The sequence below is a fragment of the Nicotiana attenuata genome, unplaced genomic scaffold (genome assembly GCF_001879085.1).
Source record: "Nicotiana attenuata strain UT unplaced genomic scaffold, NIATTr2, whole genome shotgun sequence".
NCBI classification, from domain to species: domain Eukaryota; kingdom Viridiplantae; phylum Streptophyta; class Magnoliopsida; order Solanales; family Solanaceae; genus Nicotiana; species Nicotiana attenuata.
In genome coordinates this window covers 73,809-83,685 of record NW_017670392.1, presented here as the reverse complement: position 1 = coordinate 83,685, position 9,877 = coordinate 73,809, and positions in this window count along the sequence as shown.

The following is a 9,877-nucleotide window of genomic DNA, read 5'->3' as shown; positions in this document are numbered from 1 at the left end:
TGTACACAGTAAATCTACTAAAGTGAATTGCAATGCTTGTTAAGAGTAGAATAAAGAACTTGTAGTTGGATAGACAATTTGTATAGAAGGCTGCGTACTTCTTTACTGGAGCATTCTGCTATTTATAGATATTGCCTGGAACTAGCCCTTACTGATGATTCCTTGATTGTTGGCTTTGTCCCTTCTTCAGAAATATTACTGCTAGGATATATTTTTCCTTAAGTAATGGGATCAATGGATTCTCTTTGAATTTGGACAGCCTTTTCTTTCCTTTTGAACTCTGACTGAATCTTCCCTTTCTAAAATTGAGATATACTATGAATTTGGTCCTTCTTTGACAGCTCCGTATGAATCTGGACGATTTTCGAGTCGTCTTTCAAGCCAGTTGAATTTCTTTCCTTGGTCTTCTACCGGATTATATGGCACAAGAGAATTCCTTGATTTCATCAAATTTGTTCCTTATATGAAGAGAGTCATGCATCCTGATATCTTCCTTCAATGGAAAAGTTTTCCATATCTCCTTTCACGTAATGGAATATTTGACCAGTTTATATGGATGTGATTCCATATATTGTGTTGTTCGTTATATTCTGAAGTAAAGTTTTTCCTTTTGAAGCGTAAGTAATTAAGTGCACGATCTGTTGATTGTAATAAGGAAAGGTAGTAAGTAATTCCACCTTCTTTCTTTAATCCTTTTCATAACTTTGGACCTTATGCCTTCCAAGTCTCCAGTGCATAGTTACGTTTCATTGCTTAAAGATTCTTCTTCAACATATTCCTCATTTTCCTCCAATAAGTCATGATGATTAAATCAAAATCCCATGATTTACTTTTTCATGATTGTAGTAATTCTTGATTGACTCCATAGCCCATGCTTCTTTCCATAAGAACAGTACTTTCCATCTCATACGTAGTAAATAGGCTTCTTTGTGCAGCATTCCTTAAATACAAGATTTTTCCAATTCCTTGTAGTACTTGACATGATGTCTCTTTTCATAATATATATTTTACTACACCATAATATATTTTCTTTCCATAGAAAATATATTCTTCCTTGGCCTTGTAAAATCTTTCTTCTATAGAATAATAGATCTTCTCCATAATTTTAGCAACTTTCCTTGAAAAACTTTACTTCCATAACTTTCATAGATTCTTCTTCCAATATAGTAGTAAGCCATCCAATATTTGAAACTTGACTTTCAAATATTATTCCTTCTATGATGCTTGGAGATTAACTCTCTGAAAATAATCTTCCTTGATAAAATCTTCACATGATATTCTCTTTCCCGTATTTGTCTCGATATTTACCATCATCTTCTTTTATGAATAAACCTGTGCAGAAATAAGATCACCACAAGTAAGTGTTCTTTGATTAATAATTATGTTGGTTTGTTATCATCAAAATTAATATGTGAAACCTTGAAGCTAACAGAGCATCCATGGTCGACACTAACTGAGGAGCATACTTGGACAATCTCACAAACTCCATGTGGTACTCCCAAACACTCATACTGCCCTGCTTTAGGACCTCAAACTCAGTGGCACGGGCTGCCATTGTCTCGGCAGGCAAGAAGTGGTCCATAAATGCATCTACAAACTCATCCCATCTAGCCGGAGGTCTTCCCTCTCCACGGGAATCCTCCCACATCTCGAACCACGAATATGCTGCTCCCTTCAACCTGTATGAAGCCAACTTAACTCCCTCCGTCTCTGTAGCCTTCATCACTCGAAGGGTCTTATACATTTCATCAAGGAAATCTTGCATATTGGCCTCTGGGTCTGTGCCTAAGAACTCTGGAGGGGCTAACCGCAGAAACTGGTTGACTCTGGAGCTGGCGGAATCTCCCTGTCCGCTGGAGGACGCAGGGGCATCATGAGATCTCTGAGCCTGAGCGGCCACTAACTGGGTCCACATATGGATGGCTCCTCTAAGGTCCCCATCAGAAACCCCGGGATCGGAAGCTGGAACTGCATCAGAATCACGAATATCGGCGGGAGGGATGGTAGCACCCTCTGCCGCAGTAGGAAAAGGAATACTTTATATGGAATAGATGGGTTAGGTAGATTCAAGACCGAGGAGTCACTGTCACCCACGGCATCAGGTAAATGATTCATAGCCGCACTTGGGGTGGCATTGGCCCCAAGGCCGAGTCTAGCTCTCTTCTTAGGTGCCATTACTGAAAAATTCGGAACAGAGCACGAGATAGACATAGATACTTTCACGTTTCACTTCACTGCACGATATAGAATAACAAAGAAGAGGGTAATTTCCTAAATGTCCATGTAGCCCCCTACTTATAGATGTGGTCGACAACACACCGATAAGAAGGGCTCTACTAGACACGGCTACGAGACATCCTAGGACTCCTTTAAAACCTTAGGCTCTGATACCAAGTTTGTCACGCCCCAAAACCGAGGGGCGCGACCGGCGCTCGACCGGGTAGCCCCAGTCAAACGGACCTCGGTGCCTTTCCTATCCCACGTGTTGCCCCGTGTTATCATTACTCATTAATCAAGTCAAATAACCATTTATAATTAAAACACCTTTTTACAAATTATACATAACATACATGGTTTCTTAGCGTGGTTTACAACTTACATCGCCCAACATACAAAATATATATTTACATAAGTTCACAACCCACATTTCCTGTCTACGGAGCCTCTAAGGATAGAAAAGGGTGATACAATACTTGCCGGTAAAAAGGCTCCGGCTATACCTTACACAAATACCAAAATAAGACTCCGGGAAGAAAAGTGGCATGAGCCACGCAGGGTCCCGAAAGAAAAGGGGCTCACCAATACAACTGATGGGAAGTGAAGGAGTGCTACTGTCGGTGGACTGGAGTATCTGCTATAGATCCACCTACAAGCATAACACGAATGTAGCGCCCCCGGCAAAATGGACGTCAGTACATTTGAATTGTACTGGTATGTATGAACAAACTTTACCCCAAGTAAAATCAAACAATACACAAGTAACGAACAGTAATAGAATCAACGATCAAATGCACATGAAAGGAACAACCGAAGCCAAACAAGTTTTCACAATATCTCCATTTCCCCTTTCAACATTATTCATCACATCAATGATTTCGCAACTTTCACATATGTTCATTTCAATAGTGATTTCGATCACTTTTCCGTCCTTATTACCTCGGCCACCCTTATTACCTCGGCCACCCTTATCACCACAACCCACACCTTATTACTTCGTGTTGCGGCGCGCAACCCGATCCCACTGGACAATCACATTTCACACAACAACACTAGTTCACAGTCCAATCACATGGCTTCAGGCCATCCAGAATATCATTTCACAACAACAATAACAATTTCACAATGATAATTGCCCACGACAAGTCGCATATGATATTACCACAGTTGTTTCAATTGCATCAATTACGATCTCTTTCCATCATTTGTTACACAGCTCTTACCACATAAACACATTCACACATACACACTTGGTTTGTTGCCATTTACTCATACCATTATATTGGGAAACTTAACCAACAACTTCCAAGGCATATTAATCACAAGAATTCAAAAATAGTCCACATAAGTATCAATACCAATTACTCGTACACCAAACAAGGTGACTTTACAAAGGTTAAAGTTAGCCATACATACCTGGAATCGAGTTTCCCTTTTTACTTCTACTTCGGCTCACCAACAGCCTAGTACCGACAATCTAGTTCACAAGTTAACACATATATCTTAGAATTGAAGTTCACAATTACTACCCGAACTTATTTTAGGTTGTCAACCCCTCTTTTGCAACCCTTTACTTCTACCCAATTCCTCTTACTAGATTTTAGGTTTTAAAAGACATGCATGTGTATTTCAACTTCCATTTTCAAGAATCAATGCATGAGAATCCCCCTTTTTGTTTAAATCTAAAAACATATGAAAAAGGGTTGGGGATTTTACCTGCAAGAATGAAGATGAAGACAATACTTGAAATTTCCCCGGCCCGGGTGACTTTGAAGAATCAAATTGATGAAGGTGGGACTCTCTCTTCCCTCTCTCTAGTTTGTTCAAAAAATACGTTAAAATGAGGGGTTGGGGTGTTTTATTGAAGAAGGGGTCGGGTTTAAAAGTTAGAAAAATAGGAGCCCGAGTCAGGTTTGCGGTCGCGTTTTGCGATCGCAAAGTGGAAATACGGTCCGCAGAATGGACCGCAAAATTGCTCCAAAACTCTGAACATTCTGTTTGGGTTTGCGGCAGAAGTGCGGTCCGCATACCCATTCTGCGGTCGCATAATGCACCGCATAACTGCCCTCTACAAAATTCCAAGATGATTATGCGACGACTATGCGGTCCGCATATCAGTTATGCGATCACATAATGGACCACATTTTGACCTCAAATTTGACTAACACACTGACTCACTCTGCGATAGAAATGCGTTCCGCATACTTGATTTGCGACCGCATTCTGGACCGCATAATAGCACTTTTCTGGAAAACTTTGATTCTTGATTTTTAAATGCTTAGATCAGTACAAAGGGTCCGAACGCATACTCGGAACTGGGCACTACGAGCTACTAGGTTTTCAGTACAAATTTTCACGGGGCCTTACAATACCGGTATTGTAGTCAATCTTGATTTAAATTCTTGGAAACTCCTTTCACAAGCATCGGACCACTGGAACTTAACTACTTTCTACGTCAATTTAGTCAATGGAGAGGCAAGAGTAGAAAAACCCTCTGCAAATCTTCTGTAGTACCCAGCCAAACCTAAGAAACTACGAATCTCTGTTGGAGTGGTAGGTCTAGCCAATTCTTCACCGCTGCAACCTTTTGAGGATCAACCATAATTCCTTCCCTGGAGACGACATGACCCAAGAATGCGACAGATTCAAGCCAAAATTCATATTCCTAACTTGGCACTACGAGATCTCGGGTTTTTGAGTAAAAATTTCATGGGGGCTTACAGCCGCAGAGCCTCACTAAAGGTCGAGCCAATGTCTTATGGCTTAGTTTACCCCGAAATGCCTTCGGTTGGAGAAGAGGAAAGCGTCGGATGACCCTTGTCCCTCGAAGTACCTTTGACAGGAACAGGAAATGTTTTTTAAAAAACAGAAGCCTCCAAAGCCGGAAGCTCGGCCGACTCATCTCTTTTGAACCTCAGATGAGGACTCGCCCCGCTTCAAGCATCTTCACACCTCGAAGATTCTTTCCATTTATGATCTATCCTCGGCCCCGAGGCTGGCGATCTCTCCTTCTCCCCCAGGTGACACGGCCTCATCTCAGAAAAACCTCCGACACCTGCGGCGACACAGTCAGTGCGCTAAAAAGAAAGTACCTTTTCTGAGAAAACGAGCCACTGAACACCTACCATGGTGCTTTGCTTCCCATCTCCCCTTGGACGGGTCTCACTATTTGCGCTTACCATAAGTCGAGCAAGCTGCCACCTTACAAGACCATTCCGCCAGGTTAGGAACCTCGTCCGGCAGCCAAGGAATCTCTAAAGAAAATGAAATGAAAAAAACATCTTTATGGAGTCCGCCTCTACTATGGAAAAAGTGATAAAAATACAAGTATACCACTTACGTGGGGGATTCCTTTTCTCAGTAAACGGCAAAAACTCTCCAGGGATAATATCAACTGTTCGTGCTCGAACAAACCGGCTCATCCACCCTCGGTCCTCGTCCTCTTCATCGCTAGCAGCAGGGGACCATGTTGATCGACGTCGCAGAGTAATCAAGCCCCGGTAATGAAGAGTCTGATATAACCTAACGAGATTGCTAAGGGTGAATTCGAGCCTGGCCTTGTCCGCAAAGTACCTTATCATCAGCACTATCTTCCAAAGGGACGGGTGAGCCTGCGCCAGGGTAACCTGATACCTCCTACAGAACTCAAGCACGACCCTGTCAGGGGAGCCCAACGTAAAAAGATATGTATACACGTTCAAAAACCCCTCGACATGGGTCATGATGCTCTCCTCCGGGGAAGGTACCTGCAGTACTACTTCTTCTCCCCATCTGCAGTCTTTCCTAATCGTCTCGAGATGTTCCTTCCCTATTGAGGAGATGAACCTCGATGCATGCTCCCGATGCCCGTGGACGTTGGGAGGTCTCTCCAACATAAAGTCTCTCCTCGAGACAAAGCACCTTGAGGCTCGCTCACCGAATACCGGCGGTGTACCACCGACCTAACACGGAACAGAGGCAGAAATCCCCTCTCCTTGACGAACAGATTTCAATGTAATAGCCATGGCTACGCTAAAATTGGAAGAGGAGGATGAAGATTTGGGCGAAGACTTTGAGTTGAAACGACGAGAGAACTAGCACAAAGAACAAGAGTTCTATGAAAGGAATAGTTACCCAGAGTAGCAGAATCTCCGGTTAAGGAATGAGCGAGTGCATATATAGAGGCAAGCGGTGACTGTTCGCCTATCCAAAAGACCAATTAAGTCTGGCCATGACAGTATCACTTTTTGGGAAACGTACTGGTGGGACCACCCCGGGGGCCCCACTACCATGTCGCATGAATAATGCTATCACGCGGTGCTCGGGAAATATTGAGACCCCGAGGATTCCTACTATTATAAGCATCGGCCCAACGGAGCTAACGACCTAATCTCGAGATGGTGATCGATCTCGAGGGTCCCGATTTCCACCTAATACGGACTCCTATGAGTCGACATCAAAAGTCGAAGAATGAATTCCGCATGATCACTAAAAAATAAAGAATGCAACGCTGGAAACAAAAATCTTTTTTTACATTACCAAAAATATGTTTGAGGCACCTTTACAAGACCTGTTTCCCCAGGAATACATACAAAAAGAAAGAAAAGAAAGACAAAGGCGACGCAGGCCTACTCTTCATCGCCACTTCCCTCTGAACCATCTCCGGGATCATCATCCAAGGCGACTAAGAATGCCAACTCTTCTTCCAGATCTCGGGCCTCCTCGATCCTAGCTGAAAGATCGGCACCTTCAACATTGGCTTCCTCTAAGGTTTGCCTCCTCACCTCTGCGGGAGCGTAAGCGATAGCCCGAGTCAGCTTTTGCTCGGCCCCCTCTGATATCTCTCGGGCTAGTTTATTCACAGTAGCGGCGTCTCTTAGATATGTAGCGGCATTCTCCTCGACCTCGGACTTGGCAACAGATAGCGCAGCAACTTCCTTTCGAGCATTTCGGAGAAGATCCTAGGTCGATTCCAACTCCGAGGTCACAACCTCATTTCGCCTCCTCAGCTCGAGGATCTCTGTATTCATAGCAGCAACTTCTTCCCGAAGTCCCCCCACGAGAACACCTTCTGCCCGATCTACAAAGGAAAGGATAAATCGATAAACACTCGAATTATGAGAATGGTGAACGAATCTATGAATAAAAAGTTACCTGCTTAGCAAGGCCAGCCTTTTCTCGGAGCGCTCCCTCCAAATTCGCTCGAAGCTCGTTTAACTCCTCCTCCTTCCGGGCAGAGGAGGCCTCCGACTCCTGTAGTCCCAAGGTGAACTTCTTAAGCTCCTTCCCACGGAAAGAAAGCTCATCTTGCAGCCTAGAGAAGGCGTGATCATACATCTTCTTAGCCTACAACAAAACGGAAGAGTCAGAAAAAACGAGGAATGGTACTTGATACTAGAAAATTATATATAAAACGCTATCACCTTCTGCTGGAACCTCTCCGCTTCCTCGATAGCGTTGGGAGCGTCGAGATCAATGTCCCCACTGACATCGTCAATGCCATCAAGGAACTTGTCAAGCTTGCCTCCCCCTCCGAGAGGACCCTCCACGTTGGTAGCATTTGGGTCTTGAGCGTCCTTGTATTCCCTGAGCGAGAACCGAGGACCCAAATTAAGAGCACCGAGGACTTTGATATCACCAAGGGGAAAATCCTGTCCCCGTAAAGCTTCGGGCCCAGACCCTTTGGAACCAGCAGCAACGGTCTCCTCGACAAGAGCTGCATCACATTCGACCAAGGGCTCAAGGACCGCGTTCGCACCCTCCTCGAAGGTCTGCACCACACGGGACCGATCTGAATTGACCGTTCCCGATTCAGCAGCCTTTGGTCGGGACGCTTGCGGGACATCCGTGCCCGACCTCATCTTTTAAACCAAACGGAATTCATCCTCATCATCGCCTTCGTCCCCAGTATTGGGACTTACTCCAGAAGCTGAAGCCGAGGTCTTGGCAGCAGCTCGAGGCCTATGTGATTTAGGTTTCTTTTCCGTAGGAGAATCAGCAGCCGCCTCTTTTTTCCTCTTCTTACCCTTATCAGGCTCCGGAGCCTCCACCTCGCCGTCGGGAGGCGGTCTCATCTGCATTCCGTCGCCAAGGCCTGCGCAAAAATAGTGATCAAAATTTATTAGCACGGAGAATATGGGGATGAAATATAAAAATATGATATAGGTGTCCAGAAGGATTTACCATGGTTCTGGACCGCTTCAGGATACCAAATGGTAGCTGCATAAACAAAGGGGAGATCATTTTTTGGATTAAAGGTAAGAAGACAATAAAGCATGTTCGAAGGAGAGGTACTTATGCTGCGTGTTCCACTCCACCAGGAGTAGCATCCCTTCGGCCGGGATGATGTCCGAGGTCCTCACTCGGACAAACCTACTCATCCACCCTCGATCCTTGTCCTCGTCAATGCTCGAGAAAAACGGCTTCTTGGACCGAGGATGAAGCTTAGTTAAACCTCGATAAAATCGAGGGCTGTACAATCTAATCAAATGGTCAAGGGTAAAAGTCGTACATGCAACCCTGTTGAAGAAGTAACAGAGCATGTAGACTATCCTCCAGAAAGATGGATAGATTTGGCCAAGCATCACTCGGTAATTGTCACAGAAATCGAGGATAACCGGATCTATCGCCGGGGAAGAAGGGTTCGAAGAATCGACGGGACCCAAAGTGAATGGATATGTATATACATAAAGGAAGCCAGCCTTGTGGTCCGTTATGCTCTCGCTAGGACGGGGGATCTCAACCAGCACTACCTCCTTCCATTGGCAGTCTTCCTTCACTTTCTCTATATCGGTCACGACGCTAATATACTGGGACAGGTGTTCACATTAGCCTGGTATAGACGAGGGCTTGTCGACGGAAAAATCCTTCACCGTGTTAAACTCTGTAGGCATACATTATTCAATGGTGGGTATCACTTTGGGCTTTCCTTTGGACGTTCGAGAAGAAGAGGCAGCATCCTCTTTTCGAGGCACTATTTTAGAGGTTCCAGCCATGGTGGTGAAAAGGCTTTTCTGAGAAAGTGGGTAAAGAATAAAAAATAGAAGAAGAAAGAATATGAAAGGGGATGGCCTTGGCTCTGAGAACTTGAAGATGTTGTAAAAGTGTGAATTATCAAACGATTGAGGTATTTATAGGAGACATATTGGCAACGGAAAGGACGAACGAATAGTGGTTCGTGGACTTCTCGATAGTCGTGTTGACGGTGACCCTTGCGCGGCTTTTGAGTTATGGCATTTAATGCTCTGATAGGTTGACGTCATTAACGCTTAAGGAGTGGAAGTTCAAAAATGTTCCCTATCACTTTGTTCTAGGAAACACGGGGACTATCTATATACTGTAGAAATCGACGATTCGATTTTACGATCATCAAGGCATCTCAAAGGTTTTCAGTTATCGACTTCAAGGGTTCTCAGTGATCGACTTCGGGGAAGTGCAAGTAACGACTGGCCCCGAGGCAATGTAAATTAGTGGTCTCAGTGGATCAGGGTGAAGTTCCCTAGGCGCGTAAATAGAGCTGACAAAGCCTAGTGGACTAGTCCAAAAACGAATCAAGGAATTAAATGGCTGTACCAGCCCCATATCTTTGTATTAATGCATTTATACTGTGTTGGGATTCCCCCTCATATATAAAGGGAATCCTTGTCATTTTGTAAGGACGGGATATTCAATACTAAATACA